Source organism: Cervus canadensis, chromosome 14 (genome assembly GCF_019320065.1).
Source record: "Cervus canadensis isolate Bull #8, Minnesota chromosome 14, ASM1932006v1, whole genome shotgun sequence".
NCBI classification, from domain to species: Eukaryota; Metazoa; Chordata; class Mammalia; order Artiodactyla; family Cervidae; genus Cervus; species Cervus canadensis.
Window position 1 is genome coordinate 72,696,114 of NC_057399.1, and position 20,911 is coordinate 72,717,024.

The window sequence follows — 20,911 nt, forward strand, 5'->3', positions numbered from 1 at the left end:
CCCACGTGATGCCCACGTGATTCCCACGTGATTCCCATGTGATGCCCACGTGATGGCCACTTGATGCCCACGTGATTCCCATGTGATTCCCACGTGATTCCAACGTGATTCCCACGTGATGCCCACGTGATTCCCACATGATTCCCACGTGGATGCCCAAGTGATGCCCACGTGATTCCCACGTGATGGCCACGTGATTCCCACGTGATTCCCACGTGTTGCCCACGTGATTCCCACGTGATTCCCACGTGATGCCCACGTGATTCCCACGTGATGGCCACGTGATGCCCACGTGATTCCCACGTGATGGCCACGTGATGCCCACGTGATGCCCACATGATGGCCACGTGATGGCCACGTGATTCCCACGTGATGCCCACGTGATGCCCACGTGATGCCTACGTGATTCCCACGTGATTCCCACGTGATGCCACGTGATGCCCATGTGATGGCCACGTGATTCCCACGTGTTGCCCACGTGATTCCCACCTGATTCCCACGTGATGCCCACGTGATGGCCTCGTGATTCCCATGTGATGCCCACGTGATGCCCACGTGATTCCCAAGTGATTCCCACGTGATGGCCACGTGATGCCCACGTAATTCCCACGTGATGACCACGTCATTCCCACGTGATTCCCACGTGATTCCCACATGTTGCCAACGTGATTCTCACGTGATTCCCACGTGATGGCCACGTGTTTCCCACGTGTTGCCCACGTGATGCCCACGTGTTTCCCACATATTGCCCACATGATTCCCACTTGATTCCCACGTGATTCTCACGTGATGACCACGTGATTCCCACGTGATTCCCACGTGATGGCCACGTGATTTGCACGTGATGCCCACGTGATGCCCACGTGATTCCCACGTGATGCCCACGTGATTCCCACGTGATGGCCACGTGATTCCCACGTGTTGCCCACGTGATTCCCACGTGATTCCCATGTGATGGCCACGTGATTCCCACGTGATGCCCACGTGTTGACCACGTGTTTGCCACGTGATTCCCACGTGATTCACAGGTGATGCCCACGTGATTCCCACGTGATTCCCACATGATGCCCACGTGATTCCCACGTGATGGCCACGTGATTCCCACGTGATTCCCACGTGATTTCCACGTGATTCCCACGTGATTCCCACGTGATGCATACGTGTTTCCCACGTGTTGCCCACGTGATGCCCACGTGATTCCCAAGTGATTCCCACGTGTTGCCCACGTGATTCCCATGTGATTCCCACTGTTGCCCACGTGATTCCCACGTGATGCCCACGTGATTCCCATGTGTTGCCCACGTGATGCCCACGTGATGCCCACGTGATACCCTCGTGATTCCCCCGTGATTCCCACGTGATTCCCACGTGATGGCCACCTGATTCCCACGTGATTCCCACGTGTTGCCCACGTGATACCCACCTGATGCCCACATTATTCCCACGTGATTCCCACATGATGGCCACGTGATTCCCACGTGTTTCCCACGTGATTCCCACGTGTTTCCCACGTGATTCCCACGTGATTCCCAAGTGATGGCCACGTGATTCTCACGTGATTCCCACGTGATTCCCACGTGATACCCACCTGATGCCCACATTATTCCCACGTGATGCCCACATGATGGCCAGGTGATTCCCACGTGTTGCCCACGTGATTCCCACGTGATTCCCACTTGATGCCCACGTGATTCCCACGTGACTCCCAAGTGATTCTCACGTGATTCCGACGTGATTCCCACGTGATTTCCACGTGTTGCCCACGTGATGCCCACGTGATGCCCACGTGATTCCCATGTGATTCCAACGTGATGCCCACGTGATTCCCACGTGACTCCAAACTGATTCTCACGTGATGCCCACGTGAAGACCACGTGATGCCCACGTTACACCCACGTGATGCCCAAGTGATTCCAACGGGATCAGAGAAGCATAAAAGTGTAAAAATACGAGGAGCAAGAAAAGTGTGAAAAATCCCAGGAGGAGAAATAGGGGAGAAAAATATGAGGAGCGAAAAAAAAAAAAAACACAAAAATACGAGGAGTAGAAAAGTGGGGAAAATAAGTGGAGCCTCAAAAGTGTGAAAATACGAGGAGAAAGAAAATAGTGAAAAACACGAGGAGCAAGAAAAGGGAAGAAATATATGAGGAGCAAAAAACAAAAACAAAAACAAAAAATACGAGGAGCAGAAAAGTGTGAAAAATAAGAGGAGCATCAAACGTGTGAAAATACGAGGAGCAAGAAAAGTGTGAAAAACACGAGGAGCAAGAAAAGGGAAGAAACATACGAGAGCAAAAAAAAAAAAAACAGAAAAATACGAGGAGCAGAAAAGTGTGAAAAATAAGAGGAGCATGAAAAGTGTGAAAATACGAGGAGCAACAAATGTGTGAAAAACCTGAGGTTAAGAAAAAGGGGAGAAGAATACGAGGAGCAAGAAAAAAAAAGCAAAATACAGAAACGAGGAGAACACAAGGGGCGAAAATCAGAGGAGGATCAACAGTATGCCACTACGAGGAGCAAGAGAAGTGTGAAAAACCCGAAGCGAAGAAACAGGGAGAAGAATACGAGGAGCAAGAAAAAAAGCAAAATACAAAAACGAGGAGAACACAAGGGGCGAAAATCAGAGGAGGATCAAAAGTGTGGCACTAGGTGGAGTAAGAGAAGTGTGAAAAACGCGAGGAGAAGAAACAGGGGAGAAGAATACGAGGAGCAAGAAAAAAAAGCAAAATACAAAAACGAGGAGAACACAAGAGGCGAAAATCAGAGGAGGATCAAAAGGGTGGCATTACGTGGAGTAAGAGAAGGGTGAAAAACCCAAGGTGAAGAAACAGGGGAGAAGAATACGAGGAGCAAGAAAAAAAAGCAAAATACAAAAACGAGGAGAACACAAGGGGCGAAAATCAGAGGAGGATCAAGAGTGTGGCACTACGAGGAGCAAGAGAAGTGTGAAAACGCTGATGCGAAGAAACAGGGGAGAAGAATACGAGGAGCAAGAAAAAAAAAGCAAAATACAAAAACGAGGAGAACACAAGGGCGACAATCAGAGGAGGATCAACAGTATGCCACTACGAGGAGCAAGAGAAGTGTGAAAAACCCGAGGCAAAGAAACAGGGGAGAAGAATACGAGGAGCAAGAAAAAAAAAGCAAAATACAAAAACGAGGAGAACACAAGGGGCGAAAATCAGAGGAGGATCAAAATTGTGGCACTAGGTGGAGTAAGAGAAGTGTGAAAAACCCTAGGCGAAGAAACAGGGGAGAAGAATACGAGGAGCAAGAAAAAAAAAGCAAAATAGAAAAATGAGGGAGAACACAAGGCGGCGAAAATCAGAGGGAGGATCAAACTGTGGCACTACGTTGGAGTAAGAGAAGTCACTGAAAAGCTGATGTGGACGAAACAGGAGAAGATACGAGGCTGCAAGAAAAAAAAACAAAATTTACAAAAACTGAGGAGAACAAACAAGGGGCGGAAATCAGAGGTAGGTCAAGCTTGCTCCTCGTATTCTTTCTCCCCTGTTTCTTCACCTCGGGTTTTTCACACTTCTCTTGCTCCTCGTAGTGGCATACTGTTGATCCTCCTCTGATTTTCGCCCCTTGTGTTCTCCTCGTTTTTGTATTTTGCTTTTTTTTTCTTGCTCACCGTATTCTTCTCCCCTGTTTCTTCACATCAGCTTTTTCACACTTCTCATGCTCCTCGTAGTGGCACACTGTTGATCCTCCTCTGTTTTTCGCCCCTTGTGTACTCCTCGTTTTTGTATTTTGCTTTCTTTTTCTTGCTCCTCGTATTCTTCTCCCCTGTTTCTTCGCCTTGGGTTTTTCACACTTCTCTTACTCCACGTAATGCCACACTTTTGATCCTCCTCTGATTTTCGCCACTTGTGTTCTCCTCGTTTTTGTATTTTGCTTTTTTTTCTTGCTCCTCGTATTCTTCTCCCCTGTTTCTTCTCCTCGCGTTTTTCACACTTCTCTTACTCCACCTAGTGCCACACTTTTGATCCTCCTCTGATTTTCGCCCCTTGTTTTCTCCTCGTTTTTGTATTTTACTTTTTTTCTTGCTCCTCGTATTCTTCTCCCCTGTTTCTTCGCTTCGGGTTTTTCACACTTCTCTTGCTCCTCGTAGTGGCATACTGTTGATCCTCCTCTGATTTTCGCCCCTTGTGTTCTCCTCGTTTTTGTATTTTGCTTTTTTTTCTTGCTCCTCGTATTCTTCTCCCCTTTTTCTTAACCTCAGGTTTTTCACACATTTGTTGCTCCTCGTATTTTCACACTTTTCATGCTCCTCTTATTTTTCACACTTTTCTGCTCCTCGTATTTTTCTGTTTTTTTTATTTTTGCTCCTCGTATGTTTCTTCCCTTTTCTTGCTCCTCGTGTTTTTCACACTTTTCTTGCTCCTCGTATTTTCACACGTTTGATGCTCCTCTTATTTTTCACACTTTTCTGCTCCTCGTATTTTTTGTTTTTGTTTTTGTTTTTTGCTCCTCATATATTTCTTCCCTTTTCTTGCTCCTCGTGTTTTTCACTATTTTCTTTCTCCTCGTATTTTCACACTTTTGAGGCTCCACTTATTTTCCCACTTTTCTACTCCTCGTATTTTTGTGTTTTTTTTTTTTTTCGCTCCTCATATTTTTCTCCCCTATTTCTCCTCCTGGGATTTTTCACACTTTTCTTGCTCCTCGTATTTTTACACTTTTATGCTTCTCTGATCCCGTTGGAATCACTTGGGCATCACGTGGGTGTAACGTGGGCATCACGTGGTCTTCACGTGGGCATCACGTGAGAATCAGTTTGGAGTCACGTGGGAATCACGTGGGCATCAGGTTGGAATCACATGGGAATCACGTGGGCATCACGTGGGCATCACGTGGGCAACACGTGGAAATCACGTGGGAATCACGTGGGAATCACGTGAGAATCACTTGGGAGTCACGTGGGAATCACGTGGGCATCAAGTGGGAATCACGTGGGAATCACGTGGGCAACACGTGGGAATCACCTGGCCATCATGTGGGAATCACGTGGGAATCATGTGGGCATCAGGTGGGTATCACGTGGGAATCACGTGGGAATCACGTGAGAATCACGTGGCCATCACGTGGGAATCACGTGGGAATCACGTGGGAAACACGTGGGAATCACGTGGCCATCATGTGGGAATCACGTGGGAATAATGTGGGCATCAGGTGGGTATCACGTGGGCAACACGTGGGAATCACGTGGGAATCAGGTGGCCATCACGTGGGAATCACGTGGGAATCACGTGGGCAACACATGGGAATCACGTGGGCATCACGTGGGAATCACGTGGGCAACAGCGGGAATCACATGGGAATCACGTGGGCAACACGTGGGAATCACGTGGGAATCAGGTGGCCATCACGAGGGTATCACGTGGGCATCACGTGGGCAACACATGGGAATCACGTGGGCATCACGTGGGAATCACGTGGGCAACAGTGGGAATCACATGGGAATCACGTGGGCAACACGTGGGAATCACTTGGGAATCACGTGGGCATCACGTGGGCAACACGTGGGAAACACGTATGCATCACGTGCGAATCACGTGGGAATCACGTGGAAATCACGTGGGCATCACGTGGGAATCACGTGTGAATCACGTGGCCATCACGTGGGAATCACGTGGGCATCACGTGGGCATCACGTGGGAATCACGTGGGAATCACGTGGGCATCACCTGTGAATCACGTGGGGATCACGTGGCAAACACGTGGTCAACACGTGGGCATCACGTGGGAATCACGTGGCCATCACGTGGGAATCACGTGGGAATCACGTGGGCATCACGTGGGAATCACGTGGGCAACACGTGGGAATCACGTGGCCATCACGTGGGAATCACGTGGGCATCACGTGGGAATCACGTGGGCATCACGTGGGCATCACGTGGAAATCACGTGGCCATCACGTGGGAATCACGTGGGAATCACGTGGCATCACGTGAGAATCACGTGGGAATCAAGTGGGAATCATGTGGGCAATATGTGGGAAACACGTGGGCATCACGTGGGCAACACGTGGGAAACACGTGGCCATCACGTGGGAATCACGTGAGAATCACGTGGGCAACATGTGGGAATCACGTGGGAATCACGTGGGAATGACGTGGGCATCACGGGGGAATTACGTGGGCATCACGTGGCCATCACGTGGGAATCACTTGGGAATCACGTGGGCATCACGTGGGCATCACATGGGAATCTGTGGGAATCACGTGGCCATCACGTGGGAATCACGTGGGAATCAGGTGGGAATCACGTGGCCATCACATGGGCATCACGTGGGCATCACGTGGGAATCACGTGGGAATCACGTAGGCATCACGTGGGCATCACGTGGGAATCACGTGGAAATCACGTGGGCATCACGTGGCCATCACGTGGGAATCACGTGGCCATCACGTGGGAATCACGTGGGCATCACTTGGGCATCACGTGGGAATCACGTGGGAATCACGTGGGCATCACCTATGAATCACGTGGGAATCACGTGGCAAACACGTGGTCAACACGTGGGCATCACGTGGGAATCACGTGGCCATCACGTGGGAATCACGTGGGAATCACGAGGGCATCACGTGGGAATCACGTGGGCAACACGTGGGAATCACGTGGCCATCACGTGGGAATCACGTGGGCATCACGTGGGCATCACGTGGAAATCACGTGGCCATCACGTGGGCATCACGTGGGAATCACGTGGGCATCACGTGAGAATCACGTGGGAATCAAGTGGGAATCATGTGGGCAATATGTGGGAAACACGTGGGCATCACGTGGGCAACACGTGGGAAACACGTGGCCATCACGTGGGAATCACGTGGGAATCACGTGGGCAACATGTGGGAATCACGTGGGAATGACGTGGGCATCACGTGGGAATTACGTGGGCATCACGTGGCCATCACGTGGGAATCACTTGGGAATCACCTGGGCATCACGTGGGCATCACATGGGAATCACGTGGGAATCACGTGGCCATCACGTGGGAATCACGTGGGAATCAGGTGGGAATCACGTGGGCATCACCTGTGAATCACGTGGGAATCACGTGGCAAACACGTGGTCAACACGTGGGCATCACGTGGGAATCACGTGGCCATCACGTGGGAATCACGTGGGGATCACGAGGGCATCACGTGGGAATCACGTGGGCAACACGTGGGAATCACGTGGCCATCACGTGGGAATCACGTGGGCATCACGTGGGAATCACGTGGGCATCACGTGGGCATCACGTGGAAATCACGTGGCCATCACGAGGGAATCACGTGGGAATCACGTGGGCATCACGTGAGAATCACGTGGGAATCAAGTGGGAATCATGTGGGCAATATGTGGGAAACACGTGGGCATCACGTGGCCATCACGTGGCCAACACGTGGGCATCACGTGGGCATCACGTGGGCATCACGTGGGAATCACGTGGGAATCACGTGGGCAACACGTGGGAATCACGTGGGAATCACGTGGGCATCACGTGGGAATCACGTGGGCATCACCTGGGCATCACGTGGGAATCACGTGGGAATCACGTGGGCATCACGTGGGAATCACGTTGGAATCACGTGGGAATCACGTGGGAATCACGTGGGCATCAAGTGGCCATCACGTGGGCATCACGTGGGAATCACGTGGGGATCACGTGGGCATCACGTGGGCAACACGTGGGCATCACGTGGGCATCAGGTGGGCATCACGTGGGAATCACGTGGGAATTACGTGGGAATCATGTGGGCATCACGTGAGAATCACTTGGGAATCACGTGGGAATCTTCGCCTCGGGGTTTTCACAATGCTCTTGCTCCTCGTAGTTGCATACTGTTGATTCTCCTCTGATTTCCAACCCTTGTCTGCTCCTCGTTCTTGTCTTTTGCTTTTTCTTTCTTGCTCCTCGTCTTCTTCTCCCCTGTTTCTTCAACTCGGGTTTTTCACACTGCTCTTGCTCCTCGTATTGGCATACATTTGATTCTCCTCTGATTTTCCCCACTTGTCTGCTCCTCGTTTTTGTATTTTGCTTTTTTTTTTTGCTCCCCGTATTCTTCTCCCCTGTTTCTTCGCCTCAGGTTTTTCACTCTGCTCTTGCTCCTCGTAGTGCCACACTGTTGATCCTCCTCTGATTTTCGCCCCTTGCGTTCTCTTCGTTTTTGTATTTTGCTTTTTTTTTCTTGCTCCTCGTATTCTTCTCTCCCGTTTCTTCACCTCGGGTTTTTCACTCTTCTCTTGCTCCTCATAGTGGCATACTGTTGATCCTCCTCTGATTTTCGCCCCTTGTGTTCTCCTCGATATTGTATTTTGCTTTTATTTTCGTTCTCCTCGTATTCTTCTCCCCTGTTTCTTCCTGTCGGGTTTTTCACACTTCTCTTGCTCCTCGTAGTGCCACACGTTGATCCTCCTCTGATCTTCGCCCCTTGTGTTCTCCTCGTTTTTGTATTTTGCTTTTTTTTTCTTGCTCCTCGTATTCTTCTCCCCTGTTTCTTCGCCTCGGGTTTTTCACACTTCTTTTACTCCACGTAGTGGCATACTGTTGATCCTCCTCTGATTTTCGCCCCTTGTGTTCTCCTCGTTTTTGTATTTTGCTTTTTTTTCTTGCTCCTTGTATTCTTCTCCCCTGTTTCTTCACATCAGGATTTTCACACTGCTCTTCCTCCTTGTAGGGCCACACTTTTGATCCTCCTCTGATTTTCGCCCCTTGTGTTCTCCTCGTTTTTGTATTTTGCTTTTTTTTTTCTTGCCCCTCGTATTCTTCTCCCCTGTTTCTTCACATCAGGATTTTCACACTGCTCTTGCTCCTTGTTGTGCCACACTATTGATCCTCCTCTGATTTTCGCCCCTGGTGTTCTCCTCGTTTTTGTATTTTGCTTTATTTTTCTTGCTCCTCATATTTTTCTCCCCTGTTTCTTCACCTCGGGTTTTTCACACTTCTCTTACTCCACGTAGTGGCATACAGTTGATCCTCCTCTGATTTTCGCCCCTTGTGTTCTCCTCGTTTTTGTATTTTGCTTTTTTTTTCTTGCTCCTCGTATTCTTCTCCCCTGTTTCTTCGCCTCGGGTTTTTCACACTTCTCTTGCTCCTTGTAGTGCCACACTTTTGATCCTCCTCTGATTTTCGCGCCTTGTGTTCTCCTCGTTTTTGTATTTTGCTTGTTTTTTCTTGCTCCTCGTATTCTTCTCCCCTGTTTCTTCGCCTCGGGTTTTTCACACTTCTCTTACTCCAGCTAGTGGCACACTTTTGATCCTCCTCTGATTTTCGCCCCTTGTGTTCTCCTCGTTTTTGTATTTTGCTTTTTTTTCTTGCTCCTCATATTCTGCTCCCCTGTTTCTTCGCCTCGGCTTTTTCACACTTCTCTTACTCCACGTAGTGCCCCACTTTTGATCCTCCTCTGATTTTCGCCCCTTGTGTTCTCCTCGTTTTTGTATTTTGCTTTTTTTTTCTTGCTCCTCGTATTCTTCTCCCCTGTTTTTCGCCTCGGGTTTTTCACACTTCTCTTACTCGTCGTAGTGCCACACTTTTGATCCTCCTCTGATTTTCGCCCCTTGTGTTCTCCTCGTTTTTGTATTTTGCTTTTTTTTTCTTGCTCCTCGTATTCTTCTCCCCTGTTTCTTCGCCTCGGGTTTTTCACACTTCTCTTACTCCACGTAGTGGCATACTGGTGATCCTCCTCTGATTTTCGCCCCTTGTGTTCTCCTCGTTTTTGTCTTTTGCTTTTTTTCTTGCTCCTCGTATTCTTCTCCCCTGTTTCTTTGCCTCGTGTTTTTCACACTTCTCTTGCTCCTCGTAGTGGCATACTGTTGATCCTCCTCTGATTTTCGCCCCTTGTGTTCTCCTCGTTTTTGTATTTTGCTTTTTTTTTCTTGCTCACCGTATTCTTCTCCCCTGTTTCTTCACATCAGCTTTTTCACACTTCTCTTACTCCTCGTAGTGGCATACTGTTGATCCTCCTCTGATTTTCGCCCCTTGTGTTCTCCTCGTTTTTGTATTTTGCTTTTTTTTTCTTGCTCCTCGTATTCTTCTCCCCTGTTTCTTCGCCTCGGGTTTTTCACACTTCTCTTACTCCACCTAGTGCCACACTTTTGATCCTCCTCTGATTTTCGCCCCTTGTGTTCTCCTCGTTTTTGTATTTTGCTTTTTTTTCTTGCTCCTCGTATTCTTCTCCCGTGTTTCTTCACATCAGCTTTTTCACACTTCTCTTACTCCTCGTAGTGCCACACTTTTGATCCTCCTCTGATTTTCGCCCATTGTGTTCTCCTCGTTTTTGTATTTTGCTTTTTTTTTCTTGCTCCTCGTATTCTTCTCCCCTGTTTCTTCCCCTCGGGTTTTTCACACTTCTCTTACTCCACGTAGTGCCGCACTTTTGATCCTCCTCTGATTTTCGCCCCTTGTGTTCTCCTCGTTTTTGTATTTTGCTTTTTTTCTTGCTCCTCGTATTCTTCTCCCCTGTTTCTTCGCCTCGGGTTTTTCTCACTTCTCATGCTCCTCGTAGTGGCACACTGTTGATCCTCCTCTGATTTTCGCCCCTTGTGTTCTCCTCGTTTTTGTATTTTGCTTTTTTTTTCTTGCTCCTCGTATTCTTCTCCCCTGTTTCTTCGCCTTGGGTTTTTCACACTTCTCTTACTCCACGTAGTGCCACACTTTTGATCCTCCTCTGATTTTCGCCCCTTGTGTTCTCCTCGTTTTTGTATTTTGCTTTTTTTTTCTTGCTCCTCTTATTCTTCTCCCCTGTTTCTTCACCTCGGGTTTTTCACGCTTCTCTTACTCCACCTAGTGCCACACTTTGATCCTCCTCTGATTTTCGCCCCTTGTGTTCTCCTCGTTTTTGTATTTTACTTTTTTTTTCTTGCTCCTCGTATTCTTCTCCCCTGTTTCGTCGCCTCGGGTTTTTCACACTTCTCTTGCTCCTCGTAGTGGCATACTGTTGATCCTCCTCTGATTTTCGCCCCTTGTGTTCTCCTCGTTTATGTATTTTGCTTTTTTTTTCTTGCTCCTCGTATTCTTCTCCCCTTTTTCTTAACCTCAGGTTTTTCACCCATTTGTTGCTCCTCGTATTTTCACACTTTTCATGCTCCTCTTATTTTTCACACTTTTCTGCTCCTCGTATTTTTCTGTTTTTTTTTTTTTTGCTCCTCGTATGTTTCTTCCCTTTTCTTGCTCCTCGTGTTTTTCACACTTTTCTTGCTCCTCGTATTTTCACACGTTTGATGCTCCTCTTTTTTTTCACACTTTTCTGCTCCTCGTATTTTTTGTTTTTGTTTTTGTTTTTTGCTCCTCATATATTTCTTCCCTTTTCTTGCTCCTCGAGTTTTTCACTATTTTCTTTCTCCTCGTATTTTCACACTTTTGAGGCTCCACTTATTTTCCCCCCTTTTCTACTCCTCGTATTTTTGTGTTTTTTTTTTTTCGCTCCTCATATTTTTCTCCCCTATTTCTCCTCCTGGGATTTTTCACACTTTTCTTGCTCCTCGTATTTTTACACTTTTATGCTTCTCTGATCCCGTTGGAATCACTTGGGCATCACGTGGGTGTAACGTGGGCATCACGTGGTCTTCACGTGGGCATCACGTGAGAATCAGTTTGGAGTCACGTGGGAATCACGTGGGCATCACGTTGGAATCACATGGGAATCACGTGGGCATCACGTGGGCATCACGTGGGCAACACGTGGAAATCACGTGGGAATCACGTGGGAATCACGTGAGAATCACTTGGGAGTCACGTGGGAATCACGTGGGCATCAAGTGGGAATCACGTGGGAATCACGTGGGCAACACGTGGGAATCACCTGGCCATCACGTGGGAATCACGTGGGAATAATGTGGGCATCAGGTGGGTATCACGTGGGAATCACGTGGGAATCACGTGAGAATCACGTGGCCATCACTTGGGAATCACGTGGGAATCACGTGGGAAACACGTGGGAATCACGTGGGAAACACGTGGGAATCACGTGGCCATCATGTGGGAATCACGTGGGAATAATGTGGGCATCAGGTGGGTATCACGTGGGCAACACGTGGGAATCACGTGGGAATCAGGTGGCCATCACGTGGGAATCACGTGGGAATCACGGGGAAATCACGAGGGTATCACGTGGGCATCACGTGGGCAACACATGGGATTCACGTGGGCATCACGTGGGAATCACGTGGGCAACAGTGGGAATCACATGGGAATCACGTTGGCAACACGTGGGAATCACTTGGGAATCACGTGGGCATCACGTGGGCAACACGTGGGAAACACGTATGCATCACGTGGGATTCACGTGGGAATCACGTGGAAATCACGTGGGCATCACGTGGGAATCACGTGGGCATCACGTGGCCATCACGTGGGAATCACGTGGGCATCACGTGGGCATCACGTGGGAATCACGTGGGAATCACGTGGGCATCACCTGTGAATCACGTGGGAATCACGTGGCAAACACGTGGTCAACACGTGGGCATCACGTGGAAATCACGTGGCCATCACGTGGGAATCACGTGGGAATCACGTGGGCATCACGTGGGAATCACGTGGGCAACACGTGGGAATCACGTGGCCATCACGTGGGAATCACGTGGGCATCACGTGAGAATCACGTGGGAATCAAGTGGGAATCATGTGGGCAATATGTGGGAAACACGTGGGCATCACGTGGGCAACACGTGGGAAACACGTGGCCATCACGTGGGAATCACGTGAGAATCACGTGGGCAACATGTGGGAATCACGTCGGAATCACGTGGGAATGACGTGGGCATCACGTGGGAATTACGTGGGCATCACGTGGCCATCACGTGGGAATCACTTGGGAATCACGTGGGCATCACGTGGGCATCACATGGGAATCACGTGGGAATCACGTGGCCATCACGTGGGAATCAGGTGGGAATCAGGTGGGAATCACGTGGGCAACACGTGGGAATCACGTGGCCATCACATGGGCATCACGTGGGCATCACGTGGGAATCACGCGGGAATCACGTAGGCATCACGTGGGCATCACGTGGGAATCACGTGGAAATCACGTGGGCATCACGTGGCCATCACGTGGGAATCACGTGGGCATCACGTGGGCATCAGGTGGGAATCACGTGGGAATCACGTGGGCATCACCTGTGAATCACGTGGGAATCACGTGGCAAACACGTGGTCAACACGTGGGCATTCTTGCTCCTCGTATCCTTCTCCCCTGTTTCTTCGCCTCGGGTTTTTCACACTTCTCTTACTCCACGTAGTGGCATACTGTTGATCCTCCTCTGATTTTCGCCCCTTGTGTTCTCCTCGTTTTTGTATTTTGCTTTTTTTTTCTTGCTTCTCGTATTCTTCTCCCCTGTTTCTTCACCTCGGCTTTTTCATGCGTCTCTTACTCCACGTAGTGCCACACTTTTGATCCTCCTCTTATTTTCGCCCCTTGTGTTCTCCTCGTTTTTGTATTTTGCTTTTTTTTTCTTGCTCCTCGTATTCTTCTCCCCTGTTCTTCGCCTCGGGTTTTTCACATTTCTCTTACTCCACCTAGTGCCACACTTTTGATCCTCCTCTGATTTTCGCCCCTTGTGTTCTCCTCGTTTTTGTATTTTGCTTTCTTTTCCTTGCTCCTCGTATTCTTCTCCCCTGTTTCTTCGCCTCGGGTTTTTCAGACTTCTCTTAGTCCAACTAGTGCCAGACTTTTGATCCTCCTCTGATTTTCACCCCTTGTGTTCTCCTCATTTTTGTATTTTGCTTTTTTTTTCTTGCTCCTCGTATTCTTCTCCCATGTTTCTTCACCTCGGCTTTTTCACACTTCTCTTACTCCACGTAGTGCCACACTTTTGATCCTCCTCTGATTTTCGCCCCTTGTGTTCTCCTCGTTTTTGTATTTTGCTTTTTTTTTCTTGCTCCTCGTATTCTTCTCCCCTGTTTCTTCGCTCGGGTTTTTCACACTTCTCTTACTCCACGTAGTGGCATACTGTTGATCCTCCTCTGATTTTCGCCCCTTGTGTTCTCCTCGTTTTTGTATTTTGCTTTTTTTTCCTTGCTCCTCGTATTCTTCTCCCCTGTTTCTTCACCTCGGGTTTTTCACACTTCTCTTGCTCCTCGTAGTGGCATACTGTTGATCCTCCTCTGATTTTCGCCCCTTGTGTTCTCCTCGTTTTTGTATTTTGCTTTTTTTTCCTTGCTCCTCGTATTCTTCTCCCCTGTTTCTTCACCTCGGGTTTTTCACACTTCTCTTACTCCACGTAGTGGCATACTGTTGATCCTCCTCTGATTTTCGCCCCTTGTGTTCTCCTCGTTTTTGTATTTTGCTTTTTTTTTCTTGCTCCTCGTATTCTTCTCCCCTGTTTCTTCGCCTCGGGTTTTTCACACTTCTCTTACTCCACGTAGTGCCACACTTTTGATCCTCCTCTGATTTTCGGCCCTTGTGTTCTCCTCGTTTTTGTATTTTGCTTTTTTTTTCTTGCTCCTCGTATTCTTCTCCCCTGTTTCTTCACCTCGCGTTTTTCACACTTCTCTTACTCCACCTAGTGCCATACTTTTGATCCTCCTCTGATTTTCGCCCCTTGTGTTCTCCTCGTTTTTGTATTTTGCTTGTTTTTCTTGCTCCTCGTATTCTTCTCCCCTGTTTCTTCGCCTCGGGTTTTTCACACTTCTCTTACTCCACGTAGTGGCATACTGTTGATCCTCCTCTGATTTTCGGCCCCTTGTGTTCTCTCGATTTTTTGTATTTTGCTTTTTTTTCTTGCTCCTCGTATTCTTCTCCCCTGTTTCTTCGCCTCGGGTTTTTCACACTTCTCTTGCTCCTCGTAGTGCATACTGTTGATCCTCCTCTGATTTTCGCCCCTTGTGTTCTCCTCGTTTTTGTATTTTGCTTTTTTTTTCTTGCTCCTCGTATTCTTCTCCCCTGTTTCTTCGCCTCGGGTTTTTCACACTTCTCTTACTCCACGTAGGCCCACACTTTTGATCCTCCTCTGATTTTCGCCCCTTGTGTTCTCCTCGTTTTTGTATTTTGCTTTTTTTTTCTTGCTCCTCGTATTCTTCTCCCCTGTTTCTTCACATCAGCTTTTTCACACTTCTCTTACTCCTCGTAGTGGCATACTGTAGATCCTCCTCTGATTTTCGCCCCTTGTGTTCTCCTCGTTTTTGTATTTTGCTTTTTTTTTCTTGCTACTCGTATTCTTCTCCCCTGTTTCTTCGCCTCGGGTTTTTCACACTTCTCTTACTCCACCTAGTGGCATACGGTTGATCCTCCTCTGATTTTCGCCCCTTGTGTTCTCCTCGTTTTTGTATTTTGCTTTTTTTTCTTGCTCCTCGTATTCTTCTCCCCTGTTTCTTCACATCAGCTTTTTCACACTTCTCTTACTCCTCGTAGTGCCACACTTTTGATCCTACTCTGATTTTCGCCCCTTGTGTTCTCCTCGTTTATGTATTTTGCTTTTTTTTTCTTGCTCCTCGTATTCTTCTCCCCTGTTTCTTCCCCTCGGGTTTTTCACACTTCTCTTACTCCACGTAGTGCGACACGTTTGATCCTCCTCTGATTTTCGCCCCTTGTGTTCTCCTCGTTTTTGTATTTTGCTTTTTTTCTTGCTCCTCGTATTCTTCTCCCCTGTTTCTTAGCCTCGGGTTTTTCACACTTCTCATGCTCCTCGTAGTGGCACACTGTTGATCCTCCTCTGATTTTCGCCCCTTGTGTACTCCTCGTTTTTGTATTTTGCTTTCTTTTTCTTGCTCCTCGTATTCTTCTCCCCTGTTTCTTCACCTCGGGTTTTTCACACTTCACTTACTCCACCTAGTGCCACACTTTTGATCCTCCTCTGATTTTCGCCCCTTGTGTTCTCCTCGGTTTTGTATTTTGCTTTTTTTTTCTTGCTCCTCGTATTCTTCTCCCCTGTTTCTTCGCCTCGGGTTTTTCACACTTCTCTTACTCCCCGTAGTGGCATACTGTTAATCCTCCTCTGATTTTCGCCCCTTGTGTTCTCCTCGTTTTTGTATTTTACTTTTTTTCTTGCTCCTCGTATTCTTCTCCCCTGTTTCTTCGCTTCGGGTTTTTCACACTTCTCTTGCTCCTCGTAGTGGCATACTGTTGATCCTCCTCTGATTTTCGCCCCTTGTGTTCTCCTCGTTTATGTATTTTGCTTTTTTTTTCTTGCTCCTCGTATTCTTCTCCCCTTTTTCTTAACCTCAGGTTTTTCACACATTTGTTGCTCCTCGTATTTTCACACTTTTCATGCTCCTCTTATTTTTCACACTTTTCTGCTCCTCGTATTTTTCTGTTTTTTTTTTTTTTCTCCTCGTATGTTTCTTCCCTTTTCTTGCTCCTCGTGTTTTTCACACTTTTCTTGCTCCTCGTATTTTCACACGTTTGATGCTCCTCTTATTTTTCACACTTTTCTGCTCCTCGTATTTTTTGTTTTTGTTTTTGTTTTTTGCTCCTCATATATTTCTTCCCTTTTCTTGCTCCTCGTTTTTTTCACTATTTTCTTTCTCCTCGTATTTTCACACTTTTGAGGCTCCACTTATTTTCCCCACTTTTCTACTCCTCGTATTTTTGTGTTTTTTTTTTTTTTCGCTCCTCATATTTTTCTCCCCTATTTCTCCTCCTGGGATTTTTCACACTTTTCTTGCTCCTCGTATTTTTACACTTTTATGCTTCTCTGATCCCGTTGGAATCACTTGGGCATCACGTGGGTGTAACGTGGGCATCACGTGGTCTTCACGTGGGCATCACGTGAGAATCAGTTTGGAGTCACGTGGTAATCACGTGGGCATCACGTTGGAATCACATGGGAATCACGTGGGCATCACGTGGGCAACACGTGGAAATCACGTGGGAATCACGTGGGAATCACGTGAGAATCACTTGGGAGTCACGTGGGAATCACGTGGGAATCACGTGAGAATCACTTGGGAGTCACGTGGGAATCACGTGGGCATCATGTGGGAATCACGTGGGAATCACGTGGGCAACACGTGGGAATCACCTGGCCATCATGTGGGAATCACGTGGGAATAATGTGGGCATCAGGTGGGTATCACGTGGGAATCACGTGGGAATCACGTGAGAATCACGTGGCCATCACTTGGGAATCACGTGGGAATCACGTGGGAAACACGTGGGAATCACGTGGGAAACACGTGGGAATCACGTGGCCATCATGTGGGAATCACGTGGGAATAATGTGGGCATCAGGTGGGTATCACGTGGGCAACACGTGGGAATCACGTGGGAATCAGGTGGCCATCACGTGGGAATCACGTGGGAATCACGGGGGAATGACGAGGGTATCACGTGGGCATCACGTGGGCATCACGTGGGCAACACATGGGAATCACGTGGGCATCACGTGGGAATCACGTGGGCAACAGTGGGAATCACATGGGAATCACGTGGGCAACACGTGGGAATCACTTGGGAATCACGTGGGCATCACGTGGGCAACACGTGGGAAACACGTATGCATCACGTGGGAATCACGTGGGAATCACGTGGAAATCACGTGGGCATCACGTGGGAATCACGTGGGAATCACGTGGCCATCACGTGGGAATCACGTGGGCATCACGTGGCCATCACGTGGGAATCACGTGGGAATCACGTGGGCATCACCTGTGAATCACGTGGGAATCACGTGGCAAACACGTGGTCAACACGTGGGCATCACGTGGGAATCACGTGGCCATCACGTGGGAATCACGTGGGCATCACGTCGGCATCACGTGGGCAACACGTGGGAATCACGTGGCCATCACGTGGGACTCACGTGGGCATCACGTGGGAATCACGTGGAAATCACGTGGCCATCACGTGGGAATCACGTGGGAATTACGTGGGCATCTCGTGAGAATCACGTGGGAATCAAGTGGGAATCACGTGGGCAATATGTGGGAAACACGTGGGCATCACGTGGGCAACACGTGGGAAACACGTGGCCATCACGTGGGAATCACGTGAGAATCACATGGGCAACATGTGGGAATCACGTGGGAATCACGTGGGAATGACGTGGGCATCACGTGGTAATTACGTGGGCATCACGTGGCCATCACGTGGGAATCACTTGGGAATCACGTGGGCATCACGTGGGCATCACATGGGAATCTGTGGGAATCACGTGGCCATCACGGGGGAATCACGTGGGAATCAGGTGGGAATCACGTGGGCAACACGTGGGAATCACGTGGCCATCACATGGGCATCACGTGGGCATCACGTGGGCAACACGTGGGAATCACGTGGCCATCACATGGGCATCACGTGGGCATCACGTGGGAATCACGTGGGAGTCACGTGGGCATCACGTGGGCATCACGTGGGAATCACGTGGGCATCACGTGGGAATCACGTGGGCATCACGTGGGCATCACGTGGGAATCACGTGGGAATCACGTGGGCATCACCTATGAATCACGTGGGAATCACGTGGCAAACATGTGGTCAACACGTGGGCATCACGTGGGAATCACGTGGCCATCACGTGGGAATCACGTGGGAATCACGAGGGCATCACGTGGGAATCACGTGGGCAACACGTGGGAATCACGTGGCCATCACGTGGGAATCACGTGGGCATCACGTGGGAATCACGTGGGCATCACGTGGGCATCACGTGGAAATCACGTGGCCATCACGTGGGAATCACGTGGGAATCACGTGGCATCACGTGAGAATCACGTGGGAATCAAGTGGGAATCATGTGGGCAATATGTGGGAAACACGTGGGCATCACGTGGGCAACACGTGGGAAACACGTGGCCATCACGTGGGAATCACGTGAGAATCACGTGGGCAACATGTGGGAATCACGTGGGAATCACGTGGGAATGACGTGGGCATCACGTGGGAATTACGTGGGCATCACGTGGCCATCACGTGGGAATCACTTGGGAATCACGTGGGCATCACGTGGGCATCACATGGAATCACGTGGGAATCACGTGGCCATCACGTGGGAATCACGTGGGAATCAGGTGGGAATCACGTGGGCAACACGTGGGAATCACGTGGCCATCACATGGGCATCACGTGGCATCACGTGGGAATCACGTGGGAATCACGTGGGCCTCACGTGGGCATCACGTGGGAATCACGTGGGCATCACGTGGGAATCACGTGGCCATCACGTGGGCATCACGTGGCACATCACGTGGGAATCACGTGGGCATCACGTGGCCATCACGTGGCCATCACGTGGGCATCACGTGGGCATCACGTGGGCATCACGTGGGAATCACGTGGGAATCACGTGGGCAACACGTGGGAATCACGTGGGAATCACGTGGCATCACGTGGGAATCACGTGGGCATCACTTGGGCATCACGTGGGAATCACGTGGGAATCACGTGGGCATCACGTGGGAATCACGTTGGAATCACGTGGGAATCACGTGGGAATCACGTGGGCATCAAGTGGCCATCACGTGGGCATCACGTGGGAATCACGTGGGAATCACGTGGGCATCACGTGGGAATCACGTGGCCATCACGTGAGAATCACGTGGGCATCACGTGGCCATCACGTGGGAATCACGTGGGAATCACGTGGGAATCACGTGGGCAACACGTGGGAATCACGTGGGCATCACGTGGGCAACACGTGGGCATCACGTGGGCATCAGGTGGGCATCACGTGGGAATCACGTGGGCATTACGTGGGAATCATGTGGGCATCACGTGAGAATCACTTGGGAATCACGTGGGAATCTTCGCCTCGGGTTTTTCACAATGCTCTTGCTCCTCGTAGTTGCATACTGTTGATTCTCCTCTGATTTCCACCCCTTGTCTGCTCCTCGTTCTTGTCTTTTGCTTTTTCTTTCTTGCTCCTCGTATTCTTCTCCCCTGTTTCTTCAACTCGGGTTTTTCACACTGCTCTTGCTCCTCGTATTGGCATACATTTGATTCTCCTCTGATTTTCCCCACTTGTCTGCTCCTCGTTTTTGTATTTTGCTTTTTTTTTCTTGCTCCCCGTTTTCTTCTCCTCTGTTTCTTCGCCTCGGGTTTTTCACACTGCTCTTGCTCCTTGTAGTGCCACACTGTTGATCCTCCTCTGATTTTCGCCCCTTGTGTTCTCTTCGTTTTTGTATTTTGCTTTTTTTTTCTTGCTCCTCGTATTCTTCTCCCCTGTTTCTTCCCCTCGGGTTTTTCACTCTTCTCTTGCTCCTCATAGTGGCATACTGTTGATCCTCCTCTGATTTTCGCCCCTTGTGTTCTCCTCGATATTGTATTTTGCTTTTATTTTCTTTCTCCTCGTATTCTTCTCCCCTGTTTCTTCGACTCGGGTTTTTCACACTTCTCTTGCTCCTCGTAGTGCCACACGTTGATCCTCCTCTGATCTTCGCCCCTTGTGTTCTCCTCGTTTTTGTATTTTGCTTTTTTTTTCTTGCTCCTCGTATTCTTCTCCCCTGTTTTTTCGCCTCGGGTTTCTCACACTTCTCTTGCTCCTCGTAGTGACATACTGTTGATCCTCCTCTGATTTTCGCCCCTTGTGTTCTCCTCGTTTATGTATTTTGCTTTTTTTTCTTGCTCCTTGTATTCTTCTCCCCTGTTTCTTCACATCAGGATTTTCACACTGCTCTTGCTCCTTGTAGGGCCACACTTTTGATCCTCCTCTGATTTTCGCCCCTTGTGTTCTCCTCGTTTTTGTATTTTGCTTTTTTTTCTTGCTCCTCGTATTCTTCTCCCCTGTTTCTTCACATCAGGATTTTCACACTGCTCTTGCTCCTTGTTGTGCCACACTATTGATCCTCCTCTGATTTTCGCCCCTGGTGTTCTCCTCGTTTTTGTATTTTGCTTTATTTTTCTTGCTTCTCATATTTTTCTCCCCTGTTTCTTCGCCTCGGGTTTTTCACACTTCTCTTACTCCACGTAGTGGCATACAGTTGATCCTCCTCTGATTTTCGCCCCCTGTGTTCTCCTTGTTTTTGTATTTTGTTTTTTTT